General features: G+C 46.5%; 9 non-coding genes across 9 annotated transcripts; all 9 read left to right on the top strand.

Annotated features, from left to right (window-relative positions):
* Positions 1 to 689: 689 nt before the first annotated feature.
* On the top strand, positions 690 to 880 carry LOC142270207 (U2 spliceosomal RNA). The gene has a single exon (XR_012735542.1). It is a non-coding gene; the product is annotated as a U2 spliceosomal RNA (small nuclear RNA).
* Positions 881 to 2,267: 1,387 nt separating this feature from the next.
* Positions 2,268 to 2,458, top strand: LOC142270206 (U2 spliceosomal RNA). Its single transcript, XR_012735541.1, has one exon. It is a non-coding gene; the product is annotated as a U2 spliceosomal RNA (small nuclear RNA).
* Positions 2,459 to 3,845: 1,387 nt separating this feature from the next.
* Positions 3,846 to 4,036, top strand: LOC142270202 (U2 spliceosomal RNA). The gene has a single exon (XR_012735540.1). It is a non-coding gene; the product is annotated as a U2 spliceosomal RNA (small nuclear RNA).
* A 1,387-nt stretch (positions 4,037 to 5,423) lies between these two features.
* Positions 5,424 to 5,614, top strand: LOC142270252 (U2 spliceosomal RNA). The gene has a single exon (XR_012735583.1). It is a non-coding gene; the product is annotated as a U2 spliceosomal RNA (small nuclear RNA).
* Positions 5,615 to 7,001: 1,387 nt separating this feature from the next.
* On the top strand, positions 7,002 to 7,192 carry LOC142270240 (U2 spliceosomal RNA). The gene has a single exon (XR_012735572.1). It is a non-coding gene; the product is annotated as a U2 spliceosomal RNA (small nuclear RNA).
* A 1,387-nt stretch (positions 7,193 to 8,579) lies between these two features.
* Positions 8,580 to 8,770, top strand: LOC142270228 (U2 spliceosomal RNA). Its single transcript, XR_012735561.1, has one exon. It is a non-coding gene; the product is annotated as a U2 spliceosomal RNA (small nuclear RNA).
* A 1,388-nt stretch (positions 8,771 to 10,158) lies between these two features.
* LOC142270216 (U2 spliceosomal RNA) lies at positions 10,159 to 10,349 on the top strand. Its single transcript, XR_012735550.1, has one exon. It is a non-coding gene; the product is annotated as a U2 spliceosomal RNA (small nuclear RNA).
* A 1,387-nt stretch (positions 10,350 to 11,736) lies between these two features.
* On the top strand, positions 11,737 to 11,927 carry LOC142270195 (U2 spliceosomal RNA). The gene has a single exon (XR_012735534.1). It is a non-coding gene; the product is annotated as a U2 spliceosomal RNA (small nuclear RNA).
* A 1,391-nt stretch (positions 11,928 to 13,318) lies between these two features.
* LOC142270198 (U2 spliceosomal RNA) lies at positions 13,319 to 13,508 on the top strand. The gene has a single exon (XR_012735537.1). It is a non-coding gene; the product is annotated as a U2 spliceosomal RNA (small nuclear RNA).
* The last annotated feature ends 385 nt before the right edge of the window (positions 13,509 to 13,893 follow it).

Here is a 13,893-nt window from a genome sequence, read left to right as displayed (position 1 = left end):
GCCCTCTGAGAAAGCCCCCCTCTAACCTTTGATAGTAAGCTTTTCTGTAGTCTGCCTGTTGATGTATTTTCCGTTTGAACTGTGCACAACATGAAGAGACGGAACACTGGCGGCTTGTCACAATGCCCCCCGATGACATCACAATAGCGCTGCTGCCTAGAAAACAAGCTGCGCAGAAGAAGTTGTTCTTTGGGTGGGAGGGTGGGCTAGTGGAAGGAGGGGGCAATCTCTTTTTTTCCCGGGTGGTAGGGGGATGACAGGAGAAGGGAAGCGGGTGGTGAGAAAGGTACAGAGGGCAGGGTTTGGGGGCTGGGAAGGAAAGGGAAAAGATTAGGGTTTGGGGATGATGAAAGGGCTTTCTACGGGTAAGGATGGCAAAGGGTGGCAGTGACGGAAAGTCAGGCAACCTGTCCTGTCCGTCTTTTTGTATCGTGAATTGGAAAGACTGCAAGGGGGAGGGGAGTTGCTTGCGCCCTAAAGGAGGAGTTATTCAGATTCATTGCAGTGGGCGGCGGCTGCAAAACGCACCATTCTTCTTGTTTTGGCTCTGCAAAGCAGCCTTTTCAAGGGTTGGCTTGGGTGACAAAATGTCTTGTGTAGGCGTGGGTTTGTCTCCCTCTCGCTCTCTCTCCCTAAGATGTGTCCGGCATAGGCCAGGGTGCCACTCGAGGCCCAAACCAATTCTGGTTATCGCTTCTCGGCCTTTTGGCTAAGATCAAGTGTAGTATCTGTTCTTATCAGTTTAATATCTGATACGTCCCCTATCTGGGGACCATATATTAAATGGATTTTTAGAACAGGGAGATGGAAAAAGAGCTTGCTCTGTCCACTCCACGCATTGACCTGGTATTGCAGTACCTCCAGGAACGGTGCACCCCTTCTTAACCCAGTTTCCAAAAGCAGAACTCAATTCACCTGATTCATATTAGCCCGATTTAATGAATTGGAAGAAAGCATACGTCTTCATATGCACCTCAATTTGGCCCATTCACTTTTCACACTTCCTCCTTTTGTTTTTTATCTTTCACACTTTTGACTTTCTTTATTCATCCAAATAGCAAACTCATCACCACTCAACCTGACCAACTCGGCTATGTCCCCGTGCTGCAGTTCTCTGTCTTATCTAGATCATTTGCAATTGAATGGAATAGATCCCTTTTGGACAAAGTGGATTCACCTGCTGCTGCAGTGACCACAGGTGTGATAACATCTAGAATTGGCATCTGGTGCGATCTCTCCGCTTCCACTCCAAAGAAAGTTACCTGTTTATTCCTATCATGCATTGGTTTTTGGGGTTTTCTTTGAGTAATGATGATCTCTTTAGTAGTCTGTTGGCGCCCTCTCCTGGAGGAATAGTTTGCTTGCTCTTGGACATTCTAAAAGAGAGGTCATGATAGACATTGAGCTTCTGAGCTCAATTGGGGACAGTCATGGGTGATGAATGTTTGCAACCTACTGCGAAGCCTCATACCGCAATATAAGGAACGTCAAATACTAAGAAAGGGCGGCCTATGAAAGAATTACTACTTTCAATAAGTACACTTAAACGGCTAATTGGGAATAGAAAAACTGTAAAAAGCCCTCTGAGAAAGCCCCCCTCTAACCTTTGATAGTAAGCTTTTCTGTAGTCTGCCTGTTGATGTATTTTCCGTTTGAACTGTGCACAACATGAAGAGACGGAACACTGGCGGCTTGTCACAATGCCCCCCGATGACATCACAATAGCGCTGCTGCCTAGAAAACAAGCTGCGCAGAAGAAGTTGTTCTTTGGGTGGGAGGGTGGGCTAGTGGAAGGAGGGGGCAATCTCTTTTTTTCCCGGGTGGTAGGGGGATGACAGGAGAAGGGAAGCGGGTGGTGAGAAAGGTACAGAGGGCAGGGTTTGGGGGCTGGGAAGGAAAGGGAAAAGATTAGGGTTTGGGGATGATGAAAGGGCTTTCTACGGGTAAGGATGGCAAAGGGTGGCAGTGACGGAAAGTCAGGCAACCTGTCCTGTCCGTCTTTTTGTATCGTGAATTGGAAAGACTGCAAGGGGGAGGGGAGTTGCTTGCGCCCTAAAGGAGGAGTTATTCAGATTCATTGCAGTGGGCGGCGGCTGCAAAACGCACCATTCTTCTTGTTTTGGCTCTGCAAAGCAGCCTTTTCAAGGGTTGGCTTGGGTGACAAAATGTCTTGTGTAGGCGTGGGTTTGTCTCCCTCTCGCTCTCTCTCCCTAAGATGTGTCCGGCATAGGCCAGGGTGCCACTCGAGGCCCAAACCAATTCTGGTTATCGCTTCTCGGCCTTTTGGCTAAGATCAAGTGTAGTATCTGTTCTTATCAGTTTAATATCTGATACGTCCCCTATCTGGGGACCATATATTAAATGGATTTTTAGAACAGGGAGATGGAAAAAGAGCTTGCTCTGTCCACTCCACGCATTGACCTGGTATTGCAGTACCTCCAGGAACGGTGCACCCCTTCTTAACCCAGTTTCCAAAAGCAGAACTCAATTCACCTGATTCATATTAGCCCGATTTAATGAATTGGAAGAAAGCATACGTCTTCATATGCACCTCAATTTGGCCCATTCACTTTTCACACTTCCTCCTTTTGTTTTTTATCTTTCACACTTTTGACTTTCTTTATTCATCCAAATAGCAAACTCATCACCACTCAACCTGACCAACTCGGCTATGTCCCCGTGCTGCAGTTCTCTGTCTTATCTAGATCATTTGCAATTGAATGGAATAGATCCCTTTTGGACAAAGTGGATTCACCTGCTGCTGCAGTGACCACAGGTGTGATAACATCTAGAATTGGCATCTGGTGCGATCTCTCCGCTTCCACTCCAAAGAAAGTTACCTGTTTATTCCTATCATGCATTGGTTTTTGGGGTTTTCTTTGAGTAATGATGATCTCTTTAGTAGTCTGTTGGCGCCCTCTCCTGGAGGAATAGTTTGCTTGCTCTTGGACATTCTAAAAGAGAGGTCATGATAGACATTGAGCTTCTGAGCTCAATTGGGGACAGTCATGGGTGATGAATGTTTGCAACCTACTGCGAAGCCTCATACCGCAATATAAGGAACGTCAAATACTAAGAAAGGGCGGCCTATGAAAGAATTACTACTTTCAATAAGTACACTTAAACGGCTAATTGGGAATAGAAAAACTGTAAAAAGCCCTCTGAGAAAGCCCCCCTCTAACCTTTGATAGTAAGCTTTTCTGTAGTCTGCCTGTTGATGTATTTTCCGTTTGAACTGTGCACAACATGAAGAGACGGAACACTGGCGGCTTGTCACAATGCCCCCCGATGACATCACAATAGCGCTGCTGCCTAGAAAACAAGCTGCGCAGAAGAAGTTGTTCTTTGGGTGGGAGGGTGGGCTAGTGGAAGGAGGGGGCAATCTCTTTTTTTCCCGGGTGGTAGGGGGATGACAGGAGAAGGGAAGCGGGTGGTGAGAAAGGTACAGAGGGCAGGGTTTGGGGGCTGGGAAGGAAAGGGAAAAGATTAGGGTTTGGGGATGATGAAAGGGCTTTCTACGGGTAAGGATGGCAAAGGGTGGCAGTGACGGAAAGTCAGGCAACCTGTCCTGTCCGTCTTTTTGTATCGTGAATTGGAAAGACTGCAAGGGGGAGGGGAGTTGCTTGCGCCCTAAAGGAGGAGTTATTCAGATTCATTGCAGTGGGCGGCGGCTGCAAAACGCACTATTCTTCTTGTTTTGGCTCTGCAAAGCAGCCTTTTCAAGGGTTGGCTTGGGTGACAAAATGTCTTGTGTAGGCGTGGGTTTGTCTCCCTCTCGCTCTCTCTCCCTAAGATGTGTCCGGCATAGGCCAGGGTGCCACTCGAGGCCCAAACCAATTCTGGTTATCGCTTCTCGGCCTTTTGGCTAAGATCAAGTGTAGTATCTGTTCTTATCAGTTTAATATCTGATACGTCCCCTATCTGGGGACCATATATTAAATGGATTTTTAGAACAGGGAGATGGAAAAAGAGCTTGCTCTGTCCACTCCACGCATTGACCTGGTATTGCAGTACCTCCAGGAACGGTGCACCCCTTCTTAACCCAGTTTCCAAAAGCAGAACTCAATTCACCTGATTCATATTAGCCCGATTTAATGAATTGGAAGAAAGCATACGTCTTCATATGCACCTCAATTTGGCCCATTCACTTTTCACACTTCCTCCTTTTGTTTTTTATCTTTCACACTTTTGACTTTCTTTATTCATCCAAATAGCAAACTCATCACCACTCAACCTGACCAACTCGGCTATGTCCCCGTGCTGCAGTTCTCTGTCTTATCTAGATCATTTGCAATTGAATGGAATAGATCCCTTTTGGACAAAGTGGATTCACCTGCTGCTGCAGTGACCACAGGTGTGATAACATCTAGAATTGGCATCTGGTGCGATCTCTCCGCTTCCACTCCAAAGAAAGTTACCTGTTTATTCCTATCATGCATTGGTTTTTGGGGTTTTCTTTGAGTAATGATGATCTCTTTAGTAGTCTGTTGGCGCCCTCTCCTGGAGGAATAGTTTGCTTGCTCTTGGACATTCTAAAAGAGAGGTCATGATAGACATTGAGCTTCTGAGCTCAATTGGGGACAGTCATGGGTGATGAATGTTTGCAACCTACTGCGAAGCCTCATACCGCAATATAAGGAACGTCAAATACTAAGAAAGGGCGGCCTATGAAAGAATTACTACTTTCAATAAGTACACTTAAACGGCTAATTGGGAATAGAAAAACTGTAAAAAGCCCTCTGAGAAAGCCCCCCTCTAACCTTTGATAGTAAGCTTTTCTGTAGTCTGCCTGTTGATGTATTTTCCGTTTGAACTGTGCACAACATGAAGAGACGGAACACTGGCGGCTTGTCACAATGCCCCCCGATGACATCACAATAGCGCTGCTGCCTAGAAAACAAGCTGCGCAGAAGAAGTTGTTCTTTGGGTGGGAGGGTGGGCTAGTGGAAGGAGGGGGCAATCTCTTTTTTTCCCGGGTGGTAGGGGGATGACAGGAGAAGGGAAGCGGGTGGTGAGAAAGGTACAGAGGGCAGGGTTTGGGGGCTGGGAAGGAAAGGGAAAAGATTAGGGTTTGGGGATGATGAAAGGGCTTTCTACGGGTAAGGATGGCAAAGGGTGGCAGTGACGGAAAGTCAGGCAACCTGTCCTGTCCGTCTTTTTGTATCGTGAATTGGAAAGACTGCAAGGGGGAGGGGAGTTGCTTGCGCCCTAAAGGAGGAGTTATTCAGATTCATTGCAGTGGGCGGCGGCTGCAAAACGCACCATTCTTCTTGTTTTGGCTCTGCAAAGCAGCCTTTTCAAGGGTTGGCTTGGGTGACAAAATGTCTTGTGTAGGCGTGGGTTTGTCTCCCTCTCGCTCTCTCTCCCTAAGATGTGTCCGGCATAGGCCAGGGTGCCACTCGAGGCCCAAACCAATTCTGGTTATCGCTTCTCGGCCTTTTGGCTAAGATCAAGTGTAGTATCTGTTCTTATCAGTTTAATATCTGATACGTCCCCTATCTGGGGACCATATATTAAATGGATTTTTAGAACAGGGAGATGGAAAAAGAGCTTGCTCTGTCCACTCCACGCATTGACCTGGTATTGCAGTACCTCCAGGAACGGTGCACCCCTTCTTAACCCAGTTTCCAAAAGCAGAACTCAATTCACCTGATTCATATTAGCCCGATTTAATGAATTGGAAGAAAGCATACGTCTTCATATGCACCTCAATTTGGCCCATTCACTTTTCACACTTCCTCCTTTTGTTTTTTATCTTTCACACTTTTGACTTTCTTTATTCATCCAAATAGCAAACTCATCACCACTCAACCTGACCAACTCGGCTATGTCCCCGTGCTGCAGTTCTCTGTCTTATCTAGATCATTTGCAATTGAATGGAATAGATCCCTTTTGGACAAAGTGGATTCACCTGCTGCTGCAGTGACCACAGGTGTGATAACATCTAGAATTGGCATCTGGTGCGATCTCTCCGCTTCCACTCCAAAGAAAGTTACCTGTTTATTCCTATCATGCATTGGTTTTTGGGGTTTTCTTTGAGTAATGATGATCTCTTTAGTAGTCTGTTGGCGCCCTCTCCTGGAGGAATAGTTTGCTTGCTCTTGGACATTCTAAAAGAGAGGTCATGATAGACATTGAGCTTCTGAGCTCAATTGGGGACAGTCATGGGTGATGAATGTTTGCAACCTACTGCGAAGCCTCATACCGCAATATAAGGAACGTCAAATACTAAGAAAGGGCGGCCTATGAAAGAATTACTACTTTCAATAAGTACACTTAAACGGCTAATTGGGAATAGAAAAACTGTAAAAAGCCCTCTGAGAAAGCCCCCCTCTAACCTTTGATAGTAAGCTTTTCTGTAGTCTGCCTGTTGATGTATTTTCCGTTTGAACTGTGCACAACATGAAGAGACGGAACACTGGCGGCTTGTCACAATGCCCCCCGATGACATCACAATAGCGCTGCTGCCTAGAAAACAAGCTGCGCAGAAGAAGTTGTTCTTTGGGTGGGAGGGTGGGCTAGTGGAAGGAGGGGGCAATCTCTTTTTTTCCCGGGTGGTAGGGGGATGACAGGAGAAGGGAAGCGGGTGGTGAGAAAGGTACAGAGGGCAGGGTTTGGGGGCTGGGAAGGAAAGGGAAAAGATTAGGGTTTGGGGATGATGAAAGGGCTTTCTACGGGTAAGGATGGCAAAGGGTGGCAGTGACGGAAAGTCAGGCAACCTGTCCTGTCCGTCTTTTTGTATCGTGAATTGGAAAGACTGCAAGGGGGAGGGGAGTTGCTTGCGCCCTAAAGGAGGAGTTATTCAGATTCATTGCAGTGGGCGGCGGCTGCAAAACGCACCATTCTTCTTGTTTTGGCTCTGCAAAGCAGCCTTTTCAAGGGTTGGCTTGGGTGACAAAATGTCTTGTGTAGGCGTGGGTTTGTCTCCCTCTCGCTCTCTCTCCCTAAGATGTGTCCGGCATAGGCCAGGGTGCCACTCGAGGCCCAAACCAATTCTGGTTATCGCTTCTCGGCCTTTTGGCTAAGATCAAGTGTAGTATCTGTTCTTATCAGTTTAATATCTGATACGTCCCCTATCTGGGGACCATATATTAAATGGATTTTTAGAACAGGGAGATGGAAAAAGAGCTTGCTCTGTCCACTCCACGCATTGACCTGGTATTGCAGTACCTCCAGGAACGGTGCACCCCTTCTTAACCCAGTTTCCAAAAGCAGAACTCAATTCACCTGATTCATATTAGCCCGATTTAATGAATTGGAAGAAAGCATACGTCTTCATATGCACCTCAATTTGGCCCATTCACTTTTCACACTTCCTCCTTTTGTTTTTTATCTTTCACACTTTTGACTTTCTTTATTCATCCAAATAGCAAACTCATCACCACTCAACCTGACCAACTCGGCTATGTCCCCGTGCTGCAGTTCTCTGTCTTATCTAGATCATTTGCAATTGAATGGAATAGATCCCTTTTGGACAAAGTGGATTCACCTGCTGCTGCAGTGACCACAGGTGTGATAACATCTAGAATTGGCATCTGGTGCGATCTCTCCGCTTCCACTCCAAAGAAAGTTACCTGTTTATTCCTATCATGCATTGGTTTTTGGGGTTTTCTTTGAGTAATGATGATCTCTTTAGTAGTCTGTTGGCGCCCTCTCCTGGAGGAATAGTTTGCTTGCTCTTGGACATTCTAAAAGAGAGGTCATGATAGACATTGAGCTTCTGAGCTCAATTGGGGACAGTCATGGGTGATGAATGTTTGCAACCTACTGCGAAGCCTCATACCGCAATATAAGGAACGTCAAATACTAAGAAAGGGCGGCCTATGAAAGAATTACTACTTTCAATAAGTACACTTAAACGGCTAATTGGGAATAGAAAAACTGTAAAAAGCCCTCTGAGAAAGCCCCCCTCTAACCTTTGATAGTAAGCTTTTCTGTAGTCTGCCTGTTGATGTATTTTCCGTTTGAACTGTGCACAACATGAAGAGACGGAACACTGGCGGCTTGTCACAATGCCCCCCGATGACATCACAATAGCGCTGCTGCCTAGAAAACAAGCTGCGCAGAAGAAGTTGTTCTTTGGGTGGGAGGGTGGGCTAGTGGAAGGAGGGGGCAATCTCTTTTTTTCCCGGGTGGTAGGGGGATGACAGGAGAAGGGAAGCGGGTGGTGAGAAAGGTACAGAGGGCAGGGTTTGGGGGCTGGGAAGGAAAGGGAAAAGATTAGGGTTTGGGGATGATGAAAGGGCTTTCTACGGGTAAGGATGGCAAAGGGTGGCAGTGACGGAAAGTCAGGCAACCTGTCCTGTCCGTCTTTTTGTATCGTGAATTGGAAAGACTGCAAGGGGGAGGGGAGTTGCTTGCGCCCTAAAGGAGGAGTTATTCAGATTCATTGCAGTGGGCGGCGGCTGCAAAACGCACCATTCTTCTTGTTTTGGCTCTGCAAAGCAGCCTTTTCAAGGGTTGGCTTGGGTGACAAAATGTCTTGTGTAGGCGTGGGTTTGTCTCCCTCTCGCTCTCTCTCCCTAAGATGTGTCCGGCATAGGCCAGGGTGCCACTCGAGGCCCAAACCAATTCTGGTTATCGCTTCTCGGCCTTTTGGCTAAGATCAAGTGTAGTATCTGTTCTTATCAGTTTAATATCTGATACGTCCCCTATCTGGGGACCATATATTAAATGGATTTTTAGAACAGGGAGATGGAAAAAGAGCTTGCTCTGTCCACTCCACGCATTGACCTGGTATTGCAGTACCTCCAGGAACGGTGCACCCCTTCTTAACCCAGTTTCCAAAAGCAGAACTCAATTCACCTGATTCATATTAGCCCGATTTAATGAATTGGAAGAAAGCATACGTCTTCATATGCACCTCAATTTGGCCCATTCACTTTTCACACTTCCTCCTTTTGTTTTTTATCTTTCACACTTTTGACTTTCTTTATTCATCCAAATAGCAAACTCATCACCACTCAACCTGACCAACTCGGCTATGTCCCCGTGCTGCAGTTCTCTGTCTTATCTAGATCATTTGCAATTGAATGGAATAGATCCCTTTTGGACAAAGTGGATTCACCTGCTGCTGCAGTGACCACAGGTGTGATAACATCTAGAATTGGCATCTGGTGCGATCTCTCCGCTTCCACTCCAAAGAAAGTTACCTGTTTATTCCTATCATGCATTGGTTTTTGGGGTTTTCTTTGAGTAATGATGATCTCTTTAGTAGTCTGTTGGCGCCCTCTCCTGGAGGAATAGTTTGCTTGCTCTTGGACATTCTAAAAGAGAGGTCATGATAGACATTGAGCTTCTGAGCTCAATTGGGGACAGTCATGGGTGATGAATGTTTGCAACCTACTGCGAAGCCTCATACCGCAATATAAGGAACGTCAAATACTAAGAAAGGGCGGCCTATGAAAGAATTACTACTTTCAATAAGTACACTTAAACGGCTAATTGGGAATAGAAAAACTGTAAAAAGCCCTCTGAGAAAGCCCCCCTCTAACCTTTGATAGTAAGCTTTTCTGTAGTCTGCCTGTTGATGTATTTTCCGTTTGAACTGTGCACAACATGAAGAGACGGAACACTGGCGGCTTGTCACAATGCCCCCCGATGACATCACAATAGCGCTGCTGCCTAGAAAACAAGCTGCGCAGAAGAAGTTGTTCTTTGGGTGGGAGGGTGGGCTAGTGGAAGGAGGGGGCAATCTCTTTTTTTCCCGGGTGGTAGGGGGATGACAGGAGAAGGGAAGCGGGTGGTGAGAAAGGTACAGAGGGCAGGGTTTGGGGGCTGGGAAGGAAAGGGAAAAGATTAGGGTTTGGGGATGATGAAAGGGCTTTCTACGGGTAAGGATGGCAAAGGGTGGCAGTGACGGAAAGTCAGGCAACCTGTCCTGTCCGTCTTTTTGTATCGTGAATTGGAAAGACTGCAAGGGGGAGGGGAGTTGCTTGCGCCCTAAAGGAGGAGTTATTCAGATTCATTGCACGTGGGCGGCGGCTGCAAAACGCACCATTCTTCTTGTTTTGGCTCTGCAAAGCAGCCTTTTCAAGGGTTGGCTTGGGTGACAAAATGTCTTGTGTAGGCGTGGGTTTGTCTCCCTCTCGCTCTCTCTCCCTAAGATGTGTCCGGCATAGGCCAGGGTGCCACTCGAGGCCCAAACCAATTCTGGTTATCGCTTCTCGGCCTTTTGGCTAAGATCAAGTGTAGTATCTGTTCTTATCAGTTTAATATCTGATACGTCCCCTATCTGGGGACCATATATTAAATGGATTTTTAGAACAGGGAGATGGAAAAAGAGCTTGCTCTGTCCACTCCACGCATTGACCTGGTATTGCAGTACCTCCAGGAACGGTGCACCCCTTCTTAACCCAGTTTCCAAAAGCAGAACTCAATTCACCTGATTCATATTAGCCCGATTTAATGAATTGGAAGAAAGCATACGTCTTCATATGCACCTCAATTTGGCCCATTCACTTTTCACACTTCCTCCTTTTGTTTTTTATCTTTCACACTTTTGACTTTCTTTATTCATCCAAATAGCAAACTCATCACCACTCAACCTGACCAACTCGGCTATGTCCCCGTGCTGCAGTTCTCTGTCTTATCTAGATCATTTGCAATTGAATGGAATAGATCCCTTTGGACAAAGTGGATTCACCTGCTGCTGCAGTGACCACAGGTGTGATAACATCTAGAATTGGCATCTGGTGCGATCTCTCCGCTTCCACTCCAAAGAAAGTTACCTGTTTATTCCTATCATGCATTGGTTTTTGGGGTTTTCTTTGAGTAATGATGATCTCTTTAGTAGTCTGTTGGCGCCCTCTCCTGGAGGAATAGTTTGCTTGCTCTTGGACATTCTAAAAGAGAGGTCATGATAGACATTGAGCTTCTGAGCTCAATTGGGGACAGTCATGGGTGATGAATGTTTGCAACCTACTGCGAAGCCTCATACCGCAATATAAGGAACGTCAAATACTAAGAAAGGGCGGCCTATGAAAGAATTACTACTTTCAATAAGTACACTTAAACGGCTAATTGGGAATAGAAAAACTGTAAAAAGCCCTCTGAGAAAGCCCCCCTCTAACCCTTTGATAGTAAGCTTTTCTGTAGTCTGCCTGTTGATGTATTTTCCGTTTGAACTGTGCACAACATGAAGAGACGGAACACTGGCGGCTTGTCACAATGCCCCCCGATGACATCACAATAGCGCTGCTGCCTAGAAAACAAGCTGCGCAGAAGAAGTTGTTCTTTGGGTGGGAGGGTGGGCTAGTGGAAGGAGGGGGCAATCTATTTTTTTCCCGGGTGGTAGGGGGATGACAGGAGATGGGAAGCGGGTGGTGAGAAAGGTACAGAGGGCAGGGTTTGGGGCTGGGAAGGAAAGGGAAAAGATTAGGGTTTGGGGATGATGAAAGGGCTTTCTACGGGTAAGGATGGCAAAGGGTGGCAGTGACGGAAAGTCAGGCAACCTGTCCTGTCCGTCTTTTTGTATCGTGAATTGGAAAGACTGCAAGGGGGAGGGGAGTTGCTTGCGCCCTAAAGGAGGAGTTATTCAGATTCATTGCAAGTGGGCGGCGGCTGCAAAACGCACCATTCTTCTTGTTTTGGCTCTGCAAAGCAGCCTTTTCAAGGGTTGGCTTGGGTGACAAAATGTCTTGTGTAGGCGTGGGTTTGTCTCCCTCTCGCTCTCTCTCCCTAAGATGTGTCCGGCATAGGCCAGGGTGCCACTCGAGGCCCAAACCAATTCTGGTTATCGCTTCTCGGCCTTTTGGCTAAGATCAAGTGTAGTATCTGTTCTTATCAGTTTAATATCTGATACGTCCCCTATCTGGGGACCATATATTAAATGGATTTTTAGAACAGGGAGATGGAAAAAGAGCTTGCTCTGTCCACTCCACGCATTGACCTGGTATTGCAGTACCTCCAGGAACGGTGCACCCCTTCTTAACCCAGTTTCCAAAAGCAGAACTCAATTCACCTGATTCATATTAGCCCGATTTAATGAATTGGAAGAAAGCATACGTCTTCATATGCACCTCAATTTGGCCCATTCACTTTTCACACTTCCTCCTTTTGTTTTTTTATCTTTCACACTTTTGACTTTCTTTATTCATCCAAATAGCAAACTCATCACCACTCAACCTGACCAACTCGGCTATGTCCCCGTGCTGCAGTTCTCTGTCTTATCTAGATCATTTGCAATTGAATGGAATAGATCCCTTTTGGACAAAGTGGATTCACCTGCTGCTGCAGTGACCACAGGTGTGATAACATCTAGAATTGGCATCTGGTGCGATCTCTCCGCTTCCACTCCAAAGAAAAGTTACCTGTTTATTCCTATCATGCATTGGTTTTTGGGGTTTTCTTTGAGTAATGATGATCTCTTTAGTAGTCTGTTGGCGCCCTCTCCTGGAGGAATAGTTTGCTTGCTCTTGGACATTCTAAAAGAGAGGTCATGATAGACATTGAGCTTCTGAGCTCAATTGGGGACAGTCATGGGTGATGAATGTTTGCAACCTACTGCGAAGCCTCATACCGCAATATAAGGAACGTCAAATACTAAGAAAGGGCGGCCTATGAAAGAATTACTACTTTCAATAAGTACACTTAAACGGCTAATTGGGAATAGAAAAACTGTAAAAAGCCCTCTGAGAAAGCCCCCCTCTAACCTTTGATAGTAAGCTTTTCTGTAGTCTGCCTGTTGATGTATTTTCCGTTTGAACTGTGCACAACATGAAGAGACGGAACACTGGCGGCTTGTCACAATGCCCCCCGATGACATCACAATAGCGCTGCTGCCTAGAAAACAAGCTGCGCAGAAGAAGTTTGTTCTTTGGGTGGGAGGGTGGGCTAGTGGAAGGAGGGGGCAATCTCTTTTTTTCCCGGGTGGTAGGGGGATGACAGGAGAAGGGAAGCGGGTGGTGAGAAAGGTACAGAGGGCAGGGTTTGGGGGCTGGGAAGGAAAGGGAAAAGATTAGGGTTTGGGGATGATGAAAGGGCTTTCTACGGGTAAGGATGGCAAAGGGTGGCAGGTGACGGAAAGTCAGGCAACCTGTCCTGTCCGTCTTTTTGTATCGTGAATTGGAAAGACTGCAAGGGGGAGGGGAGTTGCTTGCGCCCTAAAGGAGGAGTTATTCAGATTCATTGCAGTGGGCGGCGGCTGCAAAACGCACCATTCTTCTTGTTTTGGCTCTGCAAAGCAGCCTTTTCAAGGGTTGGCTTGGGTGACAAAATGTCTTGTGTAGGCGTGGGTTTGTCTCCCTCTCGCTCTCTCTCCCTAAGATGTGTCCGGCATAGGCCAGGGTGCCACTCGAGGCCCAAACCAATTCTGGTTATCGCTTCTCGGCCTTTTGGCTAAGATCAAGTGTAGTATCTGTTCTTATCAGTTTAATATCTGATACGTCCCTATCTGGGGACCATATATTAAATGGATTTTTAGAACAGGGAGATGGAAAAAGAGCTTGCTCTGTCCACTCCACGCATTGACCTGGTATTGCAGTACCTCCAGGAACGGTGCACCCCTTCTTAACCCAGTTTCCAAAAGCAGAACTCAATTCACCTGATTCATATTAGCCCGATTTAATGAATTGGAAGAAAGCATACGTCTTCATATGCACCTCAATTTGGCCCATTCACTTTTCACACTTCCTCCTTTTGTTTTTTATCTTTCACACTTTTGACTTTCTTTATTCATCCAAATAGCAAACTCATCACCACTCAACCTGACCAACTCGGCTATGTCCCCGTGCTGCAGTTCTCTGTCTTATCTAGATCATTTGCAATTGAATGGAATAGATCCCTTTTGGACAAAGTGGATTCACCTGCTGCTGCAGTGACCACAGGTGTGATAACATCTAGAATTGGCATCTGGTGCGATCTCTCCGCTTCCACTCCAAAGAAAGTTACCTG

The sequence above is a fragment of the Anomaloglossus baeobatrachus genome, unplaced genomic scaffold (assembly GCF_048569485.1).
Source record: "Anomaloglossus baeobatrachus isolate aAnoBae1 unplaced genomic scaffold, aAnoBae1.hap1 Scaffold_3251, whole genome shotgun sequence".
NCBI classification, from domain to species: domain Eukaryota; kingdom Metazoa; phylum Chordata; class Amphibia; order Anura; family Aromobatidae; genus Anomaloglossus; species Anomaloglossus baeobatrachus.
Note: the sequence above shows the minus strand (reverse complement) of the source record. Positions and strands in the feature narration are given on the sequence as shown.